Genomic DNA, 22128 nt, shown 5'->3' with positions numbered 1-22128 from the left:
TTGTGGAATATTCACTTTGTGCCAATGATGTGCTCACCCTTCGATTTAGGTACTAGAGTCCAGACATCATTCCTTTGAAACTGAAGTAGTTTATCATGCATAACTTTAACCCAGCTTTCATCCTGAAGAGCTTCCTCAACTTTAGTGGGTTCAACATGCGACAAATAACAATAATAAGACACAAAGTTAGCAACACATTTATCAACTGTACGCTTCCTTAGTGTAAGTTCATTCATGTTTCCCACAATAACTTCAGGAGGATGATTCAATTTGATTCTTGAGGAAGGTCCTTTCTTTTCATGGGATTCAGAATCAGGTGAAGTAGGTATGTCTGTTGACTCTTTTACAGCACTTAGAGTGCCAAGAGTACTTAGAGATGCGAGCTCTTGATCAACAATTTCTTGAATGTTCTTAGACTTAGGAGGAAGAATTTATTTGAGGATTCCCTCACTAAATTTCTCAAAACCAAACTCTAAAGATTCATCAATGACAACATTCACAGTTTCTATTACCTTCTTGGTTCTTTTGTTGTATACTCGATAAGCTTTGCTTGTAGAGGAGTATCTCAAAAATATTCCTTTATTGCTTCGAGAATCAAACTTTCCCACATTCTCTCTATCCATGAGAATGAAACATGTACTTCCAAAATTTTTGAAATACTTAACATTTGGCTTCCTTCCCTTCCATAGCTTATAGGGAGTCTTCTTGGTACCGAGTCTAAAGTACACTCTATTAACCATATGACATGCAGTGTTAACGAATTCTCCCCACAAGTTTCTAGCCACATCCTTGTTGTACAACATGGCTCTAGCCATCTCTTGAATAACCATGTTCTTTCTTTTTACTACACCATTCTGTTGAGGTGTAATAGGAGCAAAGAATTCTTGAGATATACTTGATCTAGTGTAAAAGGAATCCATGTATAAGTTCTCAAATTCTTTACCGTGATCACTTCAAATTTGATCAATCTTCAAACACTTCTCATTTTGCAATCTTGTGCACAAGGCTTCAATGCGCTCAGGAGCATCAAACTTGGATCGTAGGAGGATGACCCAAGTGTACCTAGTGAAGTCATTTACCACAACAATGATGTATCTCTTTCCACCAAGAGACTTGGTTCTGGTTCGACCCATGAGATCCAGATGTAGTATCTCCAATGGTCTAGATGTAGCGGATGTCTGAGTATCTGAATGTTTAGATTTCTTTTGTTTTCCAAGCTAACATGGTCCACACACCACATTGTTTACTCTACTGAGCTTTGGTATCTCCAAGATTGACTCATGCTTAGATACAATTGAAAGATGTTTGTAACTAGCATGTCCCATCCTTTAGTGCCATAGATCTTCATTTGGTAAACGAATGCTATTGCACACAATATCGGCATTAAGAACCAAACCATAACAATTGTCTAGAGTGCGAACACCACTTTTAAGTTTCTTTCCAGACTCATCCATGACAAGGCATTTCCTTTTTGAGAATAGTACCGTAAAGTCTTGATCACATATTTGACTTATGCTCAACAGGTTCACTCTCAGGCCTTCGACATATAGAACATTTGCAATGTCTAATAGTCCAGGTAAAGAGATGATTCCCTTTCTTTTAATCTGTGATTTGCTCCCATCACCAAAAGTGACATTGCCACCTTTCTTAGACTCGAAAACCTTGAAGAGAGATCAGTCTCCAGTCATGTGTCTTGAGCAATTGCTGTCAAGGTACTGTAGGAAAATCTGGATTTGCATCTCATATAAAACACACAACGGAAGCAACAATCACGGATCTACTTCATGCATGAGAGATAACATGTAACCTTGAATTCTAGAACAAAGAATAAAAAGCGTACCCTGATGCTGTGAAATTCAAAACCAAGACTTGAGAATACCTTTAATCTTCATCTTAATTCCACATGGTGCCCAAGAAGTGTGGCCTCTCAATCAGTCTTTATGTACGTTAAATCTCAAAGAAAGTTCTTCTTCTTCTCCTTGTAGAGAAAAACTGTTTTCTTTTCATTTCTTCATACGTACATACTAACTACCTTAGTAGTTACTTTATTTAATAACTCTTATTTAATAAAAACTTATTATCTAATTGGGTTAGCCTTTTGGGCCTACCCAATTGGGCTTAGTTTGTGGCTTGAGATGGGACCAAAGGGAACAAATAAAACTCTTGCTCTAATGGGCCTTGGGCTTTTCTATCAACTCTTGACAAGTCTAAAATTACCATTAATTATATTTAATACCACTATATAAATATAATTTCACTCTAGGCCTTATTAATAAATTATATCCCAAGACTCTAATGATATCATTTGACCCCTCCATGAAATATCCATAGTAAACAAAGTCATAAAGAACTATCACTTTGTAAACAATTATTTTATCCTTGACTACCCAGTTTAATCTTTTAGTTATTCACATTTATTGAAACCCGATTTCAATAAATATAATCTTTAGTAACTCCTTACTAAAGTGGGTGCCTTGAATAACTAGTTCCCATTAAACTTATCTCAAGCAGATATTTCGTGTCTCTATAAAAAGAGATTATGGATTCCATCTTGAGAATATGTGTTCCCTTAACACTACGTGTGGTTACACAACATACTGAGGTTTTAACCATGAATATAAATCTCATTCCTGATATATCAAAGTAACCTACATTTCATGATCGGGTTCACCATCCTCTCAAGATTGAGAGTCTATGAAATTAGAAGTCGTGAGATTGATTATTCAGGTGACAGTTGTTAATTGAATAATTAATCTCACAGTGGTTGAGTTCAATATGTCTTAACTCTTAAGACACATCAACACATCAAGTAGAAGTCTCCACTTCCATGATCAAGACAAATCATCTTAGTTGATGTGCAATAGTCTTCAAAAATGAAATGCCCAATTTCATCACTGACTATGAACTATATTTTGAGTTTACTAGGAACTTGTGATATATATTTTCTGTGACTAAATCACATACAATGCATCTCAAGGACTATAATAATGTCCCATTAGTTCATTTATAAATAGTCTCATATAATTAAACAATTTAATCATTTATAACATGCCAATAAATTGGATTTTAGGGTATAAACCCCAACAGGTACCACAAACACGTGTCCATAACCTTAAATGCGGACTTTATCATAAAGCACACTTCATGCTTAGATGACAAATCAGTGGGAATGGTGTTTTCTCTCATTTACCTTTTATGAACAAAGCCTTTAACTTTCACTCTTCTCTAACGAACTCCTTTGCACATTTTCATTCTAAGACAATCTAGTTTCTTCTTTGTCAAGCTGAGATCTTTTCCAATAATCATCATGATAGAATTCAAATAACTTTTAGACTTGTATTTTTTGATACACTCAAACAAGTAGATATTAGAATTCAAGATGTATTTGAAAATAAAGATCTTTCCAAGCTAGTCGCAGCCATGACAACAGGAGTCAATGGATCACACAACAAAGATTAACCCTGATCAAAGTGTGCCTACTCTGATACCACTTGATAGGCCAAGAATGTATTCACCCCTTGTGATGAATTAACCAATTAATTAACCAAGTTAATTAATTAATTCAATTATCATGTAATAAGTGTGGTAGCACAAACAAATCACCAACTAAGTTAAGAATGCAGTGGAAAATAGATTGACATGGTGATTTGTTTACGAATGGAGAAAACCTACACAGCAAAAACTCCACCAGGTGATTTTAAGGTCACCACTCTCGAGAATTCACTATTATCACAACAAGCAGTTACAAGTAAAGGAATTCCAGTACCTTATACCAACCTACAGTTGAACTCTTACCCCAATACCCAATTGGACTTGTTCTATAGTGACAATCTCTCCTTTCAATGCACGGCTCCCAGTACGTGACTAACCAATTCGATGCATGAATCCCAATATGCAGCTTACTCACCAACTTGAGAAAGATGTTGGCTGCAAAGTTCTTCAGTTCATCAACACGATGAAGATCACGAAGCTCCTAGGTTACAAAACCCTACGATGTACAAATACAACAGCTTCTTGAATAGAAAGATGAACTAGGGCATGTGTCTCTGGTTCACAATATGTCTGTGAAAAACTTTTGCATTGAGTTGCATCAACTGCGACGTCCCTTAAAACAATCCTTATATATGTTTAAAGTTGTGAGAAAAGAAAGCCCAAACATCTATTCAAGAATTGGAGTGAAATCAGATCTGAAAAACTGATTTTTTTAAACCTTGACAAATACCCTATCTATCAAGCAGCTGTCGAGCATTAGGCTTAAACAGCTTTTTAAACCTCGATAGATACTAGCTGTTGAGCTTTAAAATCCAGCATTTCTTCACTTGATTCTTGGATAGACTTGCATGGCTTTAACACTTAAACTTGAAACCTTGTTCCTTAAAGCATTAAACACATCCTAGATCTATCCAATTACAAGTAAAGTGCGTTTTGTCAAAGGATTAGCAAATTCTATATTGACATATGTTCCTAACATGATTTACATATGTCCTAACATCAAGACATACCCAGCTAGCCAATCCAGTCATGATCAAACTTAACAAATTTTAACACAATCAACAACGAAACCTCTAGCAAATCAAACCCATAAACCCAACAGGCAAACTAATCTTCAGCAAACCCATAAACCCATAAATTTTATTAGGAAACAAACACACAAAAAACCTAGAAAATTCAACTCAAAAACAAAATTATAAATCCCAAAGCTCTCATTTTCTCAAAACCAAGCAAAATCATCAATTCCAATACCCCAAAGTACCAAATCAATCTAAAAATACAACCAACCCAAACAAAAAATCTCAAACACTCAAACCTCACCTCCCCCCACCCCTCCTAGATCAAACAATTAAACCTAAATCCTAAAACCAGGTCAACCCTTACCATTGGATTTTTAATCATGGGTTTAGAGAGAAAGCCACCGCTTGTTTTGGCCATGTGTTTAGAGAGAGAGAGTTGGGTTTTTGGCCAAGATTTAGAGAGAGAGAGAGAGAGAGAGAGAGAGAGAGAGAGAGAGAGAGAGAGAGAGAGAACTTGAGATATTTTTTAACATTATAACTTGAGAGATTTAATTTATGTTTTGTGTTTGGTTGCCAAGAAAGCTTAAGAAAAGTTGAGAAAGTTATTATAATTTTTTTTCTCAATCTTTAAAATGGAAAAGGTTTATTTCTTTTTCATTTTTTCCAATTTAAATTAAAATTGAGAAATTAAAAGTTCTTTGTTTTTTAATTTAAAAATAAAATAAAATGTTAACATGGCATATTTTAAATTCCAAATAAATTTTAATATTATTATAATAGCCATGTTAACATCAAGTCTCTACTAGCAATGTTGTCCATCTGCCACGTAGGTTATTTCCATTAATGAGATAATGGTAGGAACTAAATTGCGAACAAGTTTTTAGTTATGGAGACAAAAATAGGAAAAAAAAAAGAGAGACCAAAATGGAAATTGACCCAAAATGTATGGACCAGAATGATATTTTTGCCTTCGAAAAACTTTGGCCATTGCTTAACAAGTGAGAATTGTTGCTCAAATTAAAATTTCAAAATATTTTTTTAATGATATTAAAATTTCAAAATATTAATTAAATAGAGTCCCATTATATATATATATTATATAAGATAGAAATTCTACTCTATCCTAATCTAAGTGTATATGTGTGTCAAGCTCCCTCTTAGAGACTTGAACCCTGCCCTTTACCCCCACACCCCACAAGTACTTATATTTGTAGAGTCCCATTATTAAGTTGACATCTTTGCATAGTTTATAATAAATACTATATTACGGTATTATAACACCCAACCATTTGGTTCAAACGATGCTTTCAAGAGAAAATATCAGAGAACTACTTATAAACAAGGTAAGGGCCTTATAATTTAACAAGTTGATACATTTTAGTATCTCACGTAAAAACCTTTAGAATTCAAAATTTGTCACCTTCAATTATGAAATTATAAAAATAAAAAAATAAATTGTACTCGGGTCATTCTATATGGATAATTGATTTTCTAACTTGCGTACGTCATGTACAGCACATTTGGTACCTCCTCATGTACAAAGTGCTTGGGGGTCTAGGGGAGAAAGGATTTGAGCTGCGTGGTTAGCAACTTGTTGTAATTATTTCTCAAAAAAAAAAAAAAAAAGCATTGAACATGACTACATCAAGTTGAGAGAAAGAGAGAGAGAGACTCCAAAAAGAGGTTAGTTGAGGAAACATTAAGGAAACCTGATTAGTAGCTACAGATAAGTATCACGTTTAATAGGGAAAGAAAAAGAGAAATTGACAAGCGAGAAAACTTATATTGTTGATAGAAATGGTTATTGTTGTGTTTGGACTGACATCGCAGACTCACAGCTAATGGTTAGAAATGGCTTATTCGTAAAACTAAAACCTCAACATCCAGAAGATTTTATTTGAAATTTTGAATCATTCAAAGTTGTCCCGCAGAAGCATATTGATTGGGTTGAATAGGCCAACCTAAGCAAAACAGTAAGCATATCTTGTACACGGGCCAAAATGGCCAAATACCACCTTTTTTGGAAATTTTTAGCAAAAAAACACTATTTCGGAAATAAATGGCAAACTACCACTTTTTCTAGAACTCGAGTTTCAAAAACTCGAGTTCCTCATCAGTTCTGCCACCGTGGCACTGCTGAGCTGGAATTTGTGCGATTAAAAAAAATTATGTGGTACTCAAGCTTGGTAAACTCGAGTTCCATGCAACACAATACTTGAGTATACCAGGCTCGAGTACCTTTTATAAAAAAAATTATGTTTATGTTTATTTCTATGGTACTTGAGCTTGGTGAGCTCGAGTACCTTGTAAGGAACTCAAGTTTAGTAAACTCGAGTTCCTAATAACCTTTTTTTTTTTTGGGGGGGGGGGGTAAACAATTTTTTGAATAGTGAAGAATAGAGAATAATTTACGTAGAAAATAGAGTGAACAATTTTTTAAATAATGCTAAACAGAAAATAATTTTATGCAAAATCGTAGAAATAGTTTATGTAGAAAACAGTGAACAATTTTTATGAAAAAACAATGAATAGTTTTAATTAATGCAGAAAATAGATTTTATGAATGCAGTAAGTAGATTCGAATATACAGTAAACATGATGTGCAGAGAGCAAATTTTATTAATGTAGAAACAGATTTTATCAATGCAGAAAAATAGATTCGATTATTGTGAAATTCAAACATGAAAAAGCATTCAGATTTGGCTTTTAAATTTAGAAAACACGATTTCACTAGGTGTTTTATGAGAAAGCAGTGAACAATTTTTTAAATAGTGAATAGAAAAAGAAAATAATTTTATGCAGAATGCTAGAAATAGTTTATGTAGAAAACAGTGAACAATTTTTATGAGAAAACAATGAACAATTTTAGTTAATGTAGAAAACAGATTTTATGAATGCAGTAAGCAGATTCGAATATACAGTAACAATGCCACTCAATTTATGTTGCTTGTCACAACTTATTTAAGTACAGCAACAATGCCGCTCAATTTTTTATTTTGGTGGTTCTTTGTTCTAGATTTAAAATCTCTATATTTTACAATGCTTCTATTTAAATAAATAAAAACATAAAAAAGCTACTTATTTTTATGTTTATGTTTTATTTGTCAATTATCCTAAAAAAAAAGTATTTTGAAATTAAAATCTCTATATTTTACAATGCTTCTATTTTAATAAATAAAAACATAAAAAAAAGCTACTTATTTTTATGTTATGTTTATTTGTCGATTACCCCCCCCCCCCCAAAAAAAGGTTATTAGGAACTCAAGTTTACTAAACTCGAGTTCCTTACAAGGTACTCGAGCTCACCAAGCTCGAGTACCATAGAAATAAACATAAACATAATTTTTTTTTTTATATAAGGTACTCGAGCCTGGTATACTCAAGTATTGTGTTGCATGAAACTCGAGTTTACCAAGCTCGAGTACCACATAATTTTTTTTAATTGCACAAATTCCAGCTCAACAGTGCCACGGTGGCAGAACTGATGAGGAACTCGAGTTTCTGAAACTCGAGTTCTAGAAAAAGTGGTAGTTTGCCATTTATTTCCGAAACAGTGTTTTTTTGCTAAAAATTTCCAAAAAATGTGGTATTTGGCCATTTTGGCCCTTGTACACGTATAGTACAACATTGGATAACACAATATTTTGTGGGAAAATTATAAAATATTGTGGGACTGCAATAAATGCACACTTTTCTATTTTTACACTAATTTTAATTAATGAAACTTATTATTATATAAAAGATTAAAAAAATACACATTTATTGTAATCACATGATATTTTGTAATTACCCAAATTTGTGGCCATATTCATAATACTTTCATGAATTGTACTATTTATATTTCTATCACTTCTCCTAGAATTTCATGAAATGGAACAATACCATAATTCATGAGTTGTTTATAGACTAGGACCGACTCAATAATTTTTTTTTAATTTTTTATTGAGGGTCAAAGAATGAAAAAAATTGAATATTTAAGAATAAATAATATACTAAAATTTAAAAAATAAATTAATATATAAAAAATAAAACAAAAATTCAATATTAACAAAAGAAAATATATAAAAGGGATGTTTCTTAATTAAGGATGACAATTTTTCTCCGTCCCACCCTACTATGCCCTTTATGGGTTTTCCCCTTCCCGTGAAGGTGGTGGGAAAAGGGGGGGGGGGGGGGAGGTAGGGCAAGATTTTTCCACACACCCTGGAGTTGGTCAGGGATTGGTTTAGACTTTTTAATCTTGCTCTGCCTTGCTCTATTTGTGTTTGTTAGGACATATGTGAATCATGTTAAGAACATATGTCTTTTAGAATTGACTAATCCTTTGACAAAACGTACTTAACTTTTAATTTGGTAGATCTAGGATGTGTTCAATACTTCAAGGAACAAGAGTTCAATTCCAAGTATTGAAGCCATGCAAATCCGTCCAAAAATCAAGTGAAGAAGTGCTAGATTTTAAAACTCGACAGCTAGCTCGATAGATACCATCTATCGAGGTTTAAAAGGGATCTTCAACCTGATGCTCGGCAACTGCTCGATAGATAACCTATCTATCGAGATTTACAAAAATTAGTTTTCCAAATCTGATTTCACACATATCCATGTATACTTGTTTAGGCTTTCTTTTCTCACAACCCTAAACATATATAAGAATTATTTTAAGGGCCACCACAGCTGATCCAAGTCAGTGCAACTTGATGCAAAGGTTTTTCACAAGCATATTGTGACTGGAGACATATGCCCTAGTTCATCTTTCTCTTGAAGAAGCTACTGCATTTGAACGTTGTAGGGTTTTGTAACCAAGGAGTTTCGTGATCTTCATCGTGTTGATGAACTGAAGAACTTTGCAGCCAACATCCTTCTCAAGTTGATGGTTAGTCACATACTGGGAGCCGTGCATTGAAAAGGAGAGATTGTCACTACAGAACAAGTTCAATTGTGTATTGGGATAAGAGTTCAACTGTAGGTTGGTATAAGGTACTAGGATTCCTTTACTTGTAACCGCTTGTTGTGATAATAGTAGATTCTCGGGAGTGGTGACCTTAAAATCACCTAGTGGGGTTTTTGCCTTTGTGGTTTTCCCCATTCGTAAACAAATCACCGTATCAACTTTATTTTCCACTGGATATTAACTTAGTTGGTGATTTGTTTGTGCTGCCACGCATATTGCATGCTAATTGAATTAATTAATTAACTTGGCTAATTAATTGGTTAATTCATCACAATGGGTCAATACATTCTTGTCCTATCAGTGTTAAAGACTTTGTTTGTATTATTAAGATTTTTTTTTATAGTTTTATTGTAATTTTGTCTTGTTAAAAACTTTTGATAATATTATTCAGATTTTAATAAAAATTAGTTTAATTTGATGTGATAAACTTAATTGTAATTTCAAGTATATTTAAATTAATGAAACAAGTTTTATAAAAAAAAAATTAAAAAAAAAAACAAAAAAACAAATTGTAGTAGGTGTGGGGCGAGGTGTGACATATTAACACAAAATCAAATTTTGTGGGGAGGGGCAAAGCCCTATGAATTCCCAAAGAATGAGGATGGGATAAGGTAGTTTGCCCCACCATGTGGAGCAGAGACAAGGTAAGACAAAACCAAGCACGGCGGGGTGAAAACCACATTCTTCGACTCCACCCCACCACATTGCCATCCCTATTTCATAATACATTTCTAATTCAATCATTTATGATCTATTAAAATGGATCTTGACACAATTTTAAATTATGGAAAAACAACTATGATTGTGTTGTATTAAATATCAAAGAAATTTTATTTTCAGTGTACAAAATTAAAGAATCTATTAGAAAATTATCTTTCATTTTGTTATAAAATCTAGTTTTGACAATATTCATAACTAAAAATGATTGTGTTGTATTTGTATATTTGACAAGATTCATTTTCAATCATAAACTAGACTCTCTCTCCCTGACAATCTTCTCTCTCTCTCATCTTAGCCTCCCTCTCTTCTCTCTTTCTTGGTTTCTCTCTCCTCTCTGTGTCTTCATCTCTCTCTCTTTCTTTGGCACTTAATCTATCTCTCATTCCTCTCTCTCACTCTCTCAAATCTGCGTGGAGATTCATCATTGTGGTGGAGGCTGTGGGTCTTAGGTCGAGGTGGCATTTATGGTGGAGGTCATGGGTCCTGGTTGTGGCTGGGTCATGGTGGTTTGTAATTTGCTCCTAGGTTTGGGTCACGGTGGTTATTCTGATGGTGGGTTTGATGGGTTTTGTTACAATCTACTAGGTTTGTTGTGAAGAAGAGTAAAATTACTATCAAATAGTGTTAGCTAAGATAGAGAGCGAAAGAGAGAGAGAAATGAATAAATAAATTAATAGGTTTGAATGTGATGTGAAAGTAAGAAATGGGATATGTGTGAATTGTAGAAGGATGTGTTATGTAGATAAAATAGATATTTTTTTACAAACTCAAATGCTAAGAGCATTAGAATTGGAGTTGCGAAAACTCCAAAAAAAAAAAAAACTATTTTACAACTCCAAACCACAAAAACCAAGTATTATTTGGGGTTGTATATGTAAACAATTTTACATATGCTGCAACTTAAATAATGCTCCCAAGTGCAGGATTGTCGTAATAACTTTGTAAGTCCGAGGTCAAATTCACATGAAAAAGGGAATTGCTTAGCAAACCACAAGAGAATAAAACTAAAATAATAAAGTTTAATTGAAGAGATTTTTTTTTATGGTTTAGTAAAGTTAATTTAAATTGAGATAAAATAACAATATATTAAGGCACTAAGTTTTAAGGATCCACACACAACACATCTATTGGTAATCTTAACAATATTTATTTTATAACTAAACTAAAATTAATATGAAGGATGATCTTAGTCGGATGATTTAACAATAAAAACTCAAGAATTAATTGTCTAAGGTAGTTTCATGAAATTGGTTGATTTTAGGCAAAACAAAACTAGTGAATGAGTTCACAGGGAATATTAAGCATTTAACATGCCCGGAGTCTACGATAAATCAAAGAATTATACAGAACTAAACACTTTTCTAGATGAGTAAATCAATCAAAAACATAATAACATAAGCATTAAAACCATAAAATAATTGTTAAGAACATACCAATAAACAATTGGATTTCACCCCTTACCTTAGCAAGGTTTCTAGCAAGCCATAACACAAATAAAACTCCAAAAGCTATAAAGAAACTTTAAGAAAACCTAAATTAAGTTCTATGTCTGCTCTCCCCTAAATTTTGCCCTAAAGAGCCTATAAATAGGTCAAGGAATCCTATTACATTTTGAATTCCCATTTGTAAAAAATCCCAAGCTTTTAGGCTTCACTTAACCGACATTTTCAGCCCATTTAACTTCAGAATTAGGACTTTTGGTAAATTACAAAGTTGTATCCCTTTAAGTTAACTTTCCATTCTAACTTGAATCATCTCGATTGGAAATCTAAACTGAAAGGTATGCTCCAAATACTAATTGATGTGCAGGCTAGAATCCTAATCCGAATTGGACTTGGATTTGGTGCAAATTTCCTTTGATTCCTTGCTCCAATTGGACTCGAATTTAATTGGGTTGGCCTTCTTTGACTTCATCATGGCCCTTTTAAAAGTAAATTCCCTTAGATTTCTTCTTTGCACAAATCCACTTGTAAGGTTGAATTTATTCAACCATCTTATTGGTTTTATTCCGTGCCAAATTTGCTTGTAATTCAGCATTTAGTAACCCTGTATTTAGGTGGGTTTGATGTAAGGGTAGTGAGTGAGATAGAGTGAAGTTTGCTCAAGAGTGTGCAAGAAAACAGAGTGTCGCGGCTGGGTCTCGCGGGTGACTCGCGGCTTCAAGCCGCCAGAAGCAACCTCACGTGCCAAGCATGCTGGAAGGTGAACAGTCTGCTAGCTGGAGCACTACAGGACAAAACAGGACAACTGGCCATACGGTTATCTCGCGACTGGATCTCGCGACTTAGTCAAGCCGCGAGCCACCCCTGTTTTGTAGAATTCTGACGTTTCACATTCCTCTCCACTCCAGTATAAATACCCCTATTACCCACGATTGAAAGAGAGCTTCCAGAGAGAATTTTGAGAGAGAAACCCTAAAGAAAAACCAGATTGTTTCACCCACAATCTCTACCTTAGAATCTCTTCAAATTCCTCAACTCTCTTCCTCTCCATTGTCAAATCCTTGAGAGGCTTTATACCAAACCAGGTTCTCACCATCATCATCATTGTGAGACTGCTGTTTGGATTTCTGGGAAGCAGTTAGGAAGGAACCAATCTTCATTGGTTGATGCTACGGTCTAGTAGCGGAATCCGGGAAGCTAGAAAAGAAAAAGGTTCGGCGTAACCTCGTTGGAGCAAGAAGCTTGGAGGGCTTAGGTGCACTGGGTAGATTAGGCTTGGAGGGTCTATTGCTGTCCTTGTATCCCAACTATATTTTCTAGTGGATTGATTACCGCTTGGAGGGCGGCGGAGAGGTTTTTCGCCGAGGGCTTCGGTTTCCTCTTCGATAACACATCGCGTGTTGTCTTTGTGTTTGCATCTTCCTTCCTCTCTATCTTTGCCTTTATATTTATCTGCTGTGGATATTTATCTGTTATGGCTTAGATAGTATTTAATCAATTTCGTTTGATAGCATATGTTAAGTTTCCGCACACTAGATGTTTGACATATTGCTTGAATTGATTAAGTTGTTATTTGGGGGTCTAAACGTTCAAAGGTGTTTTTGTACACGTTTTTGAACTTTCACCACTCATTTAATTTCATTATCCTACAAAAGACAAATTCACGCATTAAAATTTAATTAAGCATAAAATTGATTATTCAGTGTTATTCCAAAACCAACTATAAAATGCATAAATTAACTCAAAATAAAAATGATAATTCTTTCTAATCATGATATAAATATGCAAAATTAAGCTATTATCACACTCCCCAATTAGCTCATTGCTAGTCCCTAGCAATTTAATCGACTCGAGACAAAGACACAAAATAACAAAAAAATATTACTTTAGTAGAAATAGTTAATCAAAGGTCAAAACACTAATAACCACCAAAGATATTCCACATGCCATCAATACTCAGTGTGTGAATAGTTTAGCCAACACAAACATAACCTTAGTCTTAAGATAAGATATGTCTTGAATTTCTATCCAAAGTTATGCTTCAACTCAAATCTCCAAGTTGTTAACACTCAACAAATAAAATCACTCCAAAAAGGGTGTAACACTCTCAAACATATGCGAGCATAATAATGTAAAACAAAGACTAATATCTCACATATAAATAAGATGAAGAATGGTGAAGCAAAATAAAGGACATTTATAGTCTCATGAAAGGATGCCAAACACTAAGAATATTACACCTCACATATTGATTAGTCATGTCAAGATCCAAACCATACCTTCCTTAAGATCAAATAGGACTTTCATTGGGATGTAATGTAGGGTAAAGAGGAGGAATTTAGAACAAAGATTATTAAAAATAAAAGTGTTCCCAAGAATAATTAGAGAGACAACTTCTTTTGAGTATATGACAATTGATTTATCCTATCATGTTTCTTGAATTTTGCAATTTCACTTTCTTTCTTTTTTCTTCAAAATTTCATCAACAAATTCATTCCCTATTTCTTCCCCTTTCAGATTCCTTTTTTTTCAACATTTTTCCTTTTCTGTTTATGACTTTTTTTTTTTATATATATATTTTTTTAAGTGAGTCCTCCTTTTCTTCCAGTTATTTCACCACAAATTTACCGCAATAAGACAATTTGATTGCATTCATTCTTGGAACACTTTAGGAAAGGGTTTGAGAAAGAATGGCTAAAATAATAGGCTCAAATGGGTGACTTCCGGTAATGTATGAAGAAGAAAATAATAAAGGCTCAAAATTAACAAAGATGGCCTAAAATCATCTCTTAAGGATTGGGATAGTTCTTCAAAATCCATGACTTTAACGTATTCAAGTGTGGCATAAAATTGATGAATTCTTAGCATTCGACCAAATCAAAGAATAATGAGACTAAGCAACAACAAAGTTATGTTCTTCCAAATGAAAAATGAGATCTAAAGAAAATAACCCTCTATGAATTTTAAATAAACAATGTGGCCTAATGCAATCCCTTTTTGTGACCATGAAATGACACTTTTCCCAATTTAATTGTAAATTCTTTTCTTCACACCTAGTTAAGACTTTTTGCAAATTAGAAAGACATTCATCAAAGGAGTTACCAAACACATGAAAATCATCCATGAAAACCTCTAAATAATGCTCTACCATGTCACTAAAAATACTTAGCATGCATCTTTGAAAAGTGGTAGGTGCATTACATAAACCAAATGGCATCCTCCTAGATGCAAAAGTACCAAAAGGACAATTAAATGTGGCTTTCTCTTGATCTTCAAGTGCAATTTCAATTTGATAGTACCCAGAATACCCATCTAAAAAGTAATAGTACTCATGACCCGCTACTCTGTCTAAAACTTGATCCAAGAAAGGTAAAGGGAAGTGATCTTTCCTAATGACTGCATTCAATTTTCTATAATCAATACACATGCACCAACCTGCGGTGACACGAGTTGGAATTAACTCATTATTCTCATTTTTTACCACAGTTATTCCAAATTTCTTAGGCACCACTTAAGTAGGACTTACCCATTTACTATCTGTGATGGGGTATATGATACCCACATTTAACACTTTAAGCACTTCAATACTAACTATCTCTTTCATTGTAGGGTTCAACCTATGTTGCGTCTCCCTAGATGGTTTAGCATTGTCTTCTAAATAAATCCTATAAGCATAGTTGTCAAAACATGAATCGTATCGTGAATTGAGTTTTTATTTTTCCGTGTCATATATCGTATCGTATCGTATCGTGTATCGTAAAATATACAAACACTTAATAAAATTTATAAAAAAATTATAGATATACATATATAAATGGTATATTTATTATAAATTTTGAATATACTTAGTTAATGACTAATTTATTCATCACTTATGTAATAATATTTAACAAGCTAACTAAATAAATCAAACTAGCACGTGTTTATAACATATACATTCAAATTGCTTAAATTCAAAATTGATAATATATTACAAATGACCCAAAAATTAATTTACTTTTCTTATAATCATCATATTGGCTAATCAACCACATCTAAGTCAATGCTATCATCACATTTATTATTTTGCAAATTTATTTTTTCATTAAAATTTTCTTCATCACCTTTAACATTTACTATCTCTTCTTGTTCTTTTTTTTAATAATTAAAAAAAAAAATCTTGTTGGCATTCTAGTTTCTTAGACTTATAACAATAATGAAAAAAAAAAAAAATTATATTTTCAATTAATATCTTATTCATAGTATAGAAAATAAATCTATAAATATTAAAGTGATGTGTAAGTGTGTATTGTGTAGTCCAAATTTTGTAGAAGAAAGAGAGGAAAATAAACTTATGAATATGTTATTTTATTAGGTTAAATTAAGTAACCTAATATTTTTTTGTTTAAAACAAGTCTAACAACTTGTTAGATTCAAATAAAAGCACAAATTTTAACAAAAAATCTCATTTTAAAGCATTTGTCTATGTATCGTACGATACGTATGATTTTACAATACGATACGATTCATACTATACACACACTGTATTGTATAATTCATGAGCACTTACGATACTCTGATATGATACGGAACTTTTTACACATGATACGATATGTATCGCGTATCGTACGATACTAACAACTATGCCTGTGAGTCCAAACCAATGGGCTAATTCCTTTAATGTTAGCTATGTTCCATCCTATGGCACTCTTATGTCTTCTCAAACCATTTAATAACTTACCTTCTTGCAAAGAATCAAGTTCAGAAGATATTACCACAGGAAAAGTCTCATCGATTCCTAGAAAAGAATACTTGAGCTCAACAAGCAAGGGCTTTAACTCCAATTTTGGTACTTGCTCACTAGATGGCAACAACTTTATCTCACGAGGTGGCAAATCCTCATATTTAAATTTCCAATTGCTTGCTTCCAATTCCTGTGCAGATTCCAAAAGACAATGAATGTAGGCAATGTCGGAATTCTCATCCAAATTAAAATCACATGAATTGACTAGACAAGCTTCTAATGTGAAAGTTCAAATATGTGTATAAACACCCTTGAACGTTTAGACCCCCAAATTACAACTTAACCAATTCAAGCATTATGTCAAACAACTAGTGTGCGGAAAATTAACATAAGCTATAATATGGAATTGGAAAAACTATCTAAGCCAAATTAAAATCACAACCCACAATAGATAATAAAAGGCAAAGATAAAAGGGAAGGAAGATGCAAACACAAAGACAACATGCGATGTGTTATCGAAGAGGAAACCGAAGCCCTCGGCGTAAAACCTCTCCGCCGCCCTCCAAGCGGTAAACAATCCACTAGAAAATATAGTTGGGATACATGGATAGCAATAGCCCCTCCAAGCCTAATCTACCCAGTGCACCTAAGCCCTCCAAGCTTCTTGCTCTAATGAGGTTGCGCCGAACCTTTTTCTTTTCTAACTTCCCGGATTCCGCTACTAGACCGTAGCATCAACCAATGTAGATTGGTTCCTTCCTAACTGCTTCCCAGAAATCCAAACAACCCTCTCACAGTGATGAATATGGTGAGAACAAGGTTTGGTAAAATGTCTCTTAAGGATTTGACAATGGAGAGGAAGAGAGTTGAGGAATTTGAAGAGACTCTAATGTATAGATTGTGGGTGAATCAATCTTGTTTTTCTTTAGGGTTTCTCTCTTAAAATTCTCTCTGAAAACTCTCTTTCATTTGTGGGTAAAAGGGGTATTTATACTAGAGTAAGAGAGGAATGTGAAACGTCAGGATTTACAAAACAGGGGTGGCTCGCGACTTGACTGAGTCGCGAGATCCAGTCACGAGATAACCGTATGGCCAGTTGTCCTGTTTTGTCCTGTAGTACTCCAGCTAGCATGACTGTTCACCTTCTGGCATGCTTGGCACGTGTGCTGCGTCTGGCGGCTTGAAGCCGCAAGCCACCCGTGAGAACAAGCCGCGAGTCTCTGTTTTCTTGCACACTCTTGAGAAATCAACACTCTATCTCACTCACTACCCTTACAACAAACCCACCTAAATACAGGGTTACTAAATGCTGAAATACAAGCAAATTTGGCACGGAATAAAGCCAATAAAATGGTTGATTAAATTCAACCTTACATAATGGATTTGAAAAAACATGTTTTGTTGAATTGTTCTTGAACAAGTGTTTCAATTAATTCAACTTCATGCATATCCTCTTCATCCCTAGGTTGCTTACAAGTATAAAAAATATTAAAGTCAAGGGTCATATTCCCAAAAGATAATTTTAAGACTCCAATTCTACAATTTATCAATGCATTAGAAGTTGCAAGAAATGGGCATCCTAAAATCACAGATATTTGAGAATTAGCATTAGAAACAAGATGCATGTCCAAAATAATAAAGTCAACAGGAAAATAAAATTTGTCCACTTGAACCAAAACATCCTCAACAACTTCCTTTGGCACAATCATAGATCGATCAACAAGTTGTAAAATTATGGAAGTGGGTTATAACTCGCCTAGACCTAATTGCTCATACACTGAATATGGCAAAAGATTCACACTTGCCCCAAGATCAAGCAAAGCTTTCTCTATTTTTGAATTACCAATTACACATGAAATAGTGGGACAACCTAGATCTTTGAACTTAGGAGGTCTATTGTTTTGAATGATTACACTAATTTGTTCAGTCAAAAATGCTTTCTTATGTACATCAAGCTTACGCTTAATAGTACACAAATATTTCAAAATTTTAGCATATGTTGAAATTTGTTTTATGGTATCCAAAAGAGGAATGTTCACTTTAACTTGCTTAAGTACTTCAAGGATTTTAAAATTTTGATTCACTTTTTAAGGTGGAATCAACCTTTGGGGAAAGGGAGTAGGGATAGGACATCTTTCAATTTCATTAGATTTAGGCTCAAGGACGTCAACACTACTCTTTATTTTGGAAGATTCATCATGTGTGTTGCTTTTAGGAATATATTTTTCAATGATTTTTCCACTACAAAGAGTAGTTACAGATTTAACTTGACTCACTTTATTTTCAAAGGAACTACAATCATCAACACAAAATTGACCTTGGGGGTTTGGTTGTGGTTGAGATGGAAACTTGCCCTTTTATATTGTGCTCATGGATGTCGTCAATTTAGTGAGAGTGCTCCTAATGTCATTTATGGCTTGTGAGTTCTGATTATTAATGGTGGATTAGGTCTGTATGAATTGTTGCAAAGTGTCCTCAAGACTCTTCTTTGGAGGGGGATTATAGGAAACAAAATTTATAGAACCATGTGTAGGAGGTGCAACCACATTATTATTCCTCCAACTAAAATTTAGGTGATTCCTCCATTCTAAATTGTATGTCTATAAATAGGGGGAAGGGTATGATTTTTTCACCATGTTCATTGCATTTTCTTGATCATGCAACACCTCTTTAAAAGCTGAAATTGTAGGACGTTCATTTGTAGGGCGTTCCATGGTCTCACAAATTATACAAACCTCATCCATTTTAGGCACAATATTGACTCCATTGACTTTCCTTAATTCCATGGCTTCAAGATTCCTAGTTATACTAGCCACCCTAGCACTAAGGTCATCATCTTCCCTAAGTTTGTACTTACCACCCCTAAAGGGGTTGGTGGATGCTCTAGACCTATCTAAGGTATCAATAGTACCTCAAGATTGGGCACTCTCAGCTAAGAAATCAAAATAATCAAAAGCCTCATCAGGATCTTTATTCAAAAACTCTCCATTGCACACATCATCTCTACAAATTGATGCATCTTTGGAGTTAAACTTTCATAGAAATAACTAATAATCTGCCAAGTTTAATAGCCATGATGTGGACAAGCATTAAGCAAATCTTTAAATCTTTCCCAACATTGATAAAATATCTAATTATCTTTTTGTGAAAAATTCATTATTTGTCTTTTAAGGGCATTAATCCTATGAATTGGAAAAAATTTCTTTAAAAACTCAGTTTGCATCTCATGACAAATACCAATTGACTTGGGTCTCAAAGAATTAAGCCAAGTTTTTGCCTTGTCTTTAAGAGAAAAAGGGAACAACTTCAACCTAATGGTCTCTTCATTACATGATTGGCCATGGAAGGTAGAACATGCCTCCTCAAATTCCTTAAAGTGTAGGTAAGGATTTTCAGAATCTAAGCCTTAAAATTTAGGAAGTAATGAAATCATACCAAGCTTAAAATTAAAATTATTTGCATTAGTTGGAAAAACGATGCATGATGGTGCACTACTCCTAGTAGGTTGCAAATAATCCCTGAGAGTTCTAATGGGTTGGTGAGCATGGAAGTTTTCATTATTTAAATTATTCTCATCACCATGATTACCCTCCAAGTCCGCCATGATATCAAGTGTGTGAGAATGTGTGAAAGATTAGATAAAATTGTGAAAACAATTATTAGACTCAATTCTAACCAAGCGAGTATCACTATCACGACACCAAACACGCATGCAATAGTAATGCAAGAAAGAAAAACAAAAACAAAACAAAACAAAACAATTACCTTTAACAATAAAAAGAAGTAAAAGTAAAAAGAAAAACTCTAAAGGAAAATTAAACTAGTTAAAAAGAAAAGAGTTGGAGAGATATTACCAAATATGTGAAGAAATTTAATGCTAAAAACCTCTCCAAACAAAGTGGAATGCTTCTGTAATCACCTCATCCTCGACAACGGTGCCAAAAACTTGCTGCGACTTAAATAATGCTCTAAAGTGCAAGATTGTTACAAAGTAATAACTCGATAAGTCCAAGGTTGAATTCACAGGGAAAAGGGAATTGATTGGCAAACCACAAGAGAATAAAACTAAAATAATAAAATTTAATTGAAGAGAATTTTGATGGTTTAGTAAAGTTAATTTAAATTGACAGAAAATAACAATATAATAAAGCGCTAAGGTTTAGGGATCCACACACAACACATCTATTGGTAGTCTTAACAATATTTATTTTATAACTCAACTAATATTCATATGAAGGATGATCTTAGTCGGATGATTTAACAATAAAAGCTCAAGAATTAACTATCTAAGGTAGTTTCATGAAATTGGTTGATTTTAGGCAAAACAAAACTAGTGAATTAGTTCGTAGGGTATATTATGCATTTAACGTGCCTAGAGTCTATGATAAATCAAAGAATTATACAAAACTAACACTTTTCTAGATGAGTAAATCAATCAAACACATAATAACATAAGCATTAAAACCATAAAATAATTGCTAAAAACATACCAATAAACGGTTAGGTTTCACCCCTTGACTTAGCAAGGCTTCTAGCAAGGCATAACACAAATAAAACTCTAAAAATTGTAAAGAAACTTTAAGAAAACCTAAATTAAATTCTACGGCATCTCTCCCCTGAATATTTCCCTAAAGAGCCTTTAAATAGGTCAAGGAATCCTATTACAAGTGGACCCCGTTTGGAGAAAATCCCAGGTTTTTAGGTTTCACTTAACCAACGTTTTCATCCCATTTGACTTTAGAATTTGGACTTTTGGTAAACTACAAAACTGTAGCCCTTTAAGTTTACTTTCCATCCCACTTCAATCATCTCAATGGGACATCTAAGCCAAAAGTTATGCTCCAAATACTAAATGGTGTGTAGGCTGGAATCCTAATCCGAATTGGACTTAGATTTGGTGCAAATTTCTTTTGATTCCTTGCTCCAATTGGACTCAAATTTAATTGGGTTGGCCTTCTTTGACTTGATCATGGCCCTTGTAAAATTAAAATCCATTAGTTTTCTTCTTTGCACAAATCCACTTATTTAATTTTATTATCCTACAAAAGACAAATTCACGCATTAAAATTCAATTAAGCACAAAATTGATTATTCAGCATTATTCCAAAACCAACTATAAAATACATGAATTAACTCAAAATAAGTATGATAATACTTTCTAATAATGATATAAATATGAAAAATTAAATTATTATCAACATAATTAAGCTAGTAATGATAATAGTATGCAAAATTATTATCTTCTCTCTCTTTCTCTTCCTCCTCTTTCTCTATTGTGTCTCTAACCCTCTTCCCCCCTTTATCTCTTTTGTCTCTTCTCTAATCTCTCTCACTCATAGTGGGTTTTGTTGATGTAGGTGGTGGTGGGCCAGGGATTTGTTGATGGAGGTGCTAGTGGATTTTATGGGTTTTGTTCTCGGTTGTTGTGGTGGTAGTGGTGGGTTTTGTGGATATTTTTGGTGGAGGTGGTTTTGTGGGTTTTTATGCGATGATGGTGGTGGGTTTTGTTCTCCGTTTTGGGTTTAATTTCAATTATTTTTTGCGTTAAGATTTTGTGTTTGTGGGTGTTTGGTGGTGGTGGTGGGTAATTGCTATTTGGCGATGGTGGTGGGTTATTGGTGGTAATGGTTCTTTTAATGGTGGTGGATGATTGGCTTATATATATATATATATATATATTTATATGTTTTTGGTGGTGGGACTTGTGGTGGTGATGGGTGGGTAATTGGCTGTTTTTTTGTGTTTGGTGGTGAGTGAGTCTTATGATGGTGCTATAGTGGT

General features: G+C 33.7%; 1 non-coding gene across 1 annotated transcript; it reads left to right on the top strand.

The window, feature by feature from the left end:
• Positions 1 to 19415: 19415 nt before the first annotated feature.
• On the top strand, positions 19416 to 19522 carry LOC115993413. Its single transcript, XR_004092954.1, has one exon. It is a non-coding gene; the product is annotated as a small nucleolar RNA R71 (small nucleolar RNA).
• Positions 19523 to 22128: the final 2606 nt, after the last annotated feature.

The sequence above is a fragment of the Quercus lobata genome, chromosome 5 (assembly GCF_001633185.2).
Source record: "Quercus lobata isolate SW786 chromosome 5, ValleyOak3.0 Primary Assembly, whole genome shotgun sequence".
NCBI classification, from domain to species: domain Eukaryota; kingdom Viridiplantae; phylum Streptophyta; class Magnoliopsida; order Fagales; family Fagaceae; genus Quercus; species Quercus lobata.
The sequence above is the reverse complement of the archived record's forward strand: the minus strand, read 5'-3'. Positions and strand labels throughout refer to the sequence as shown.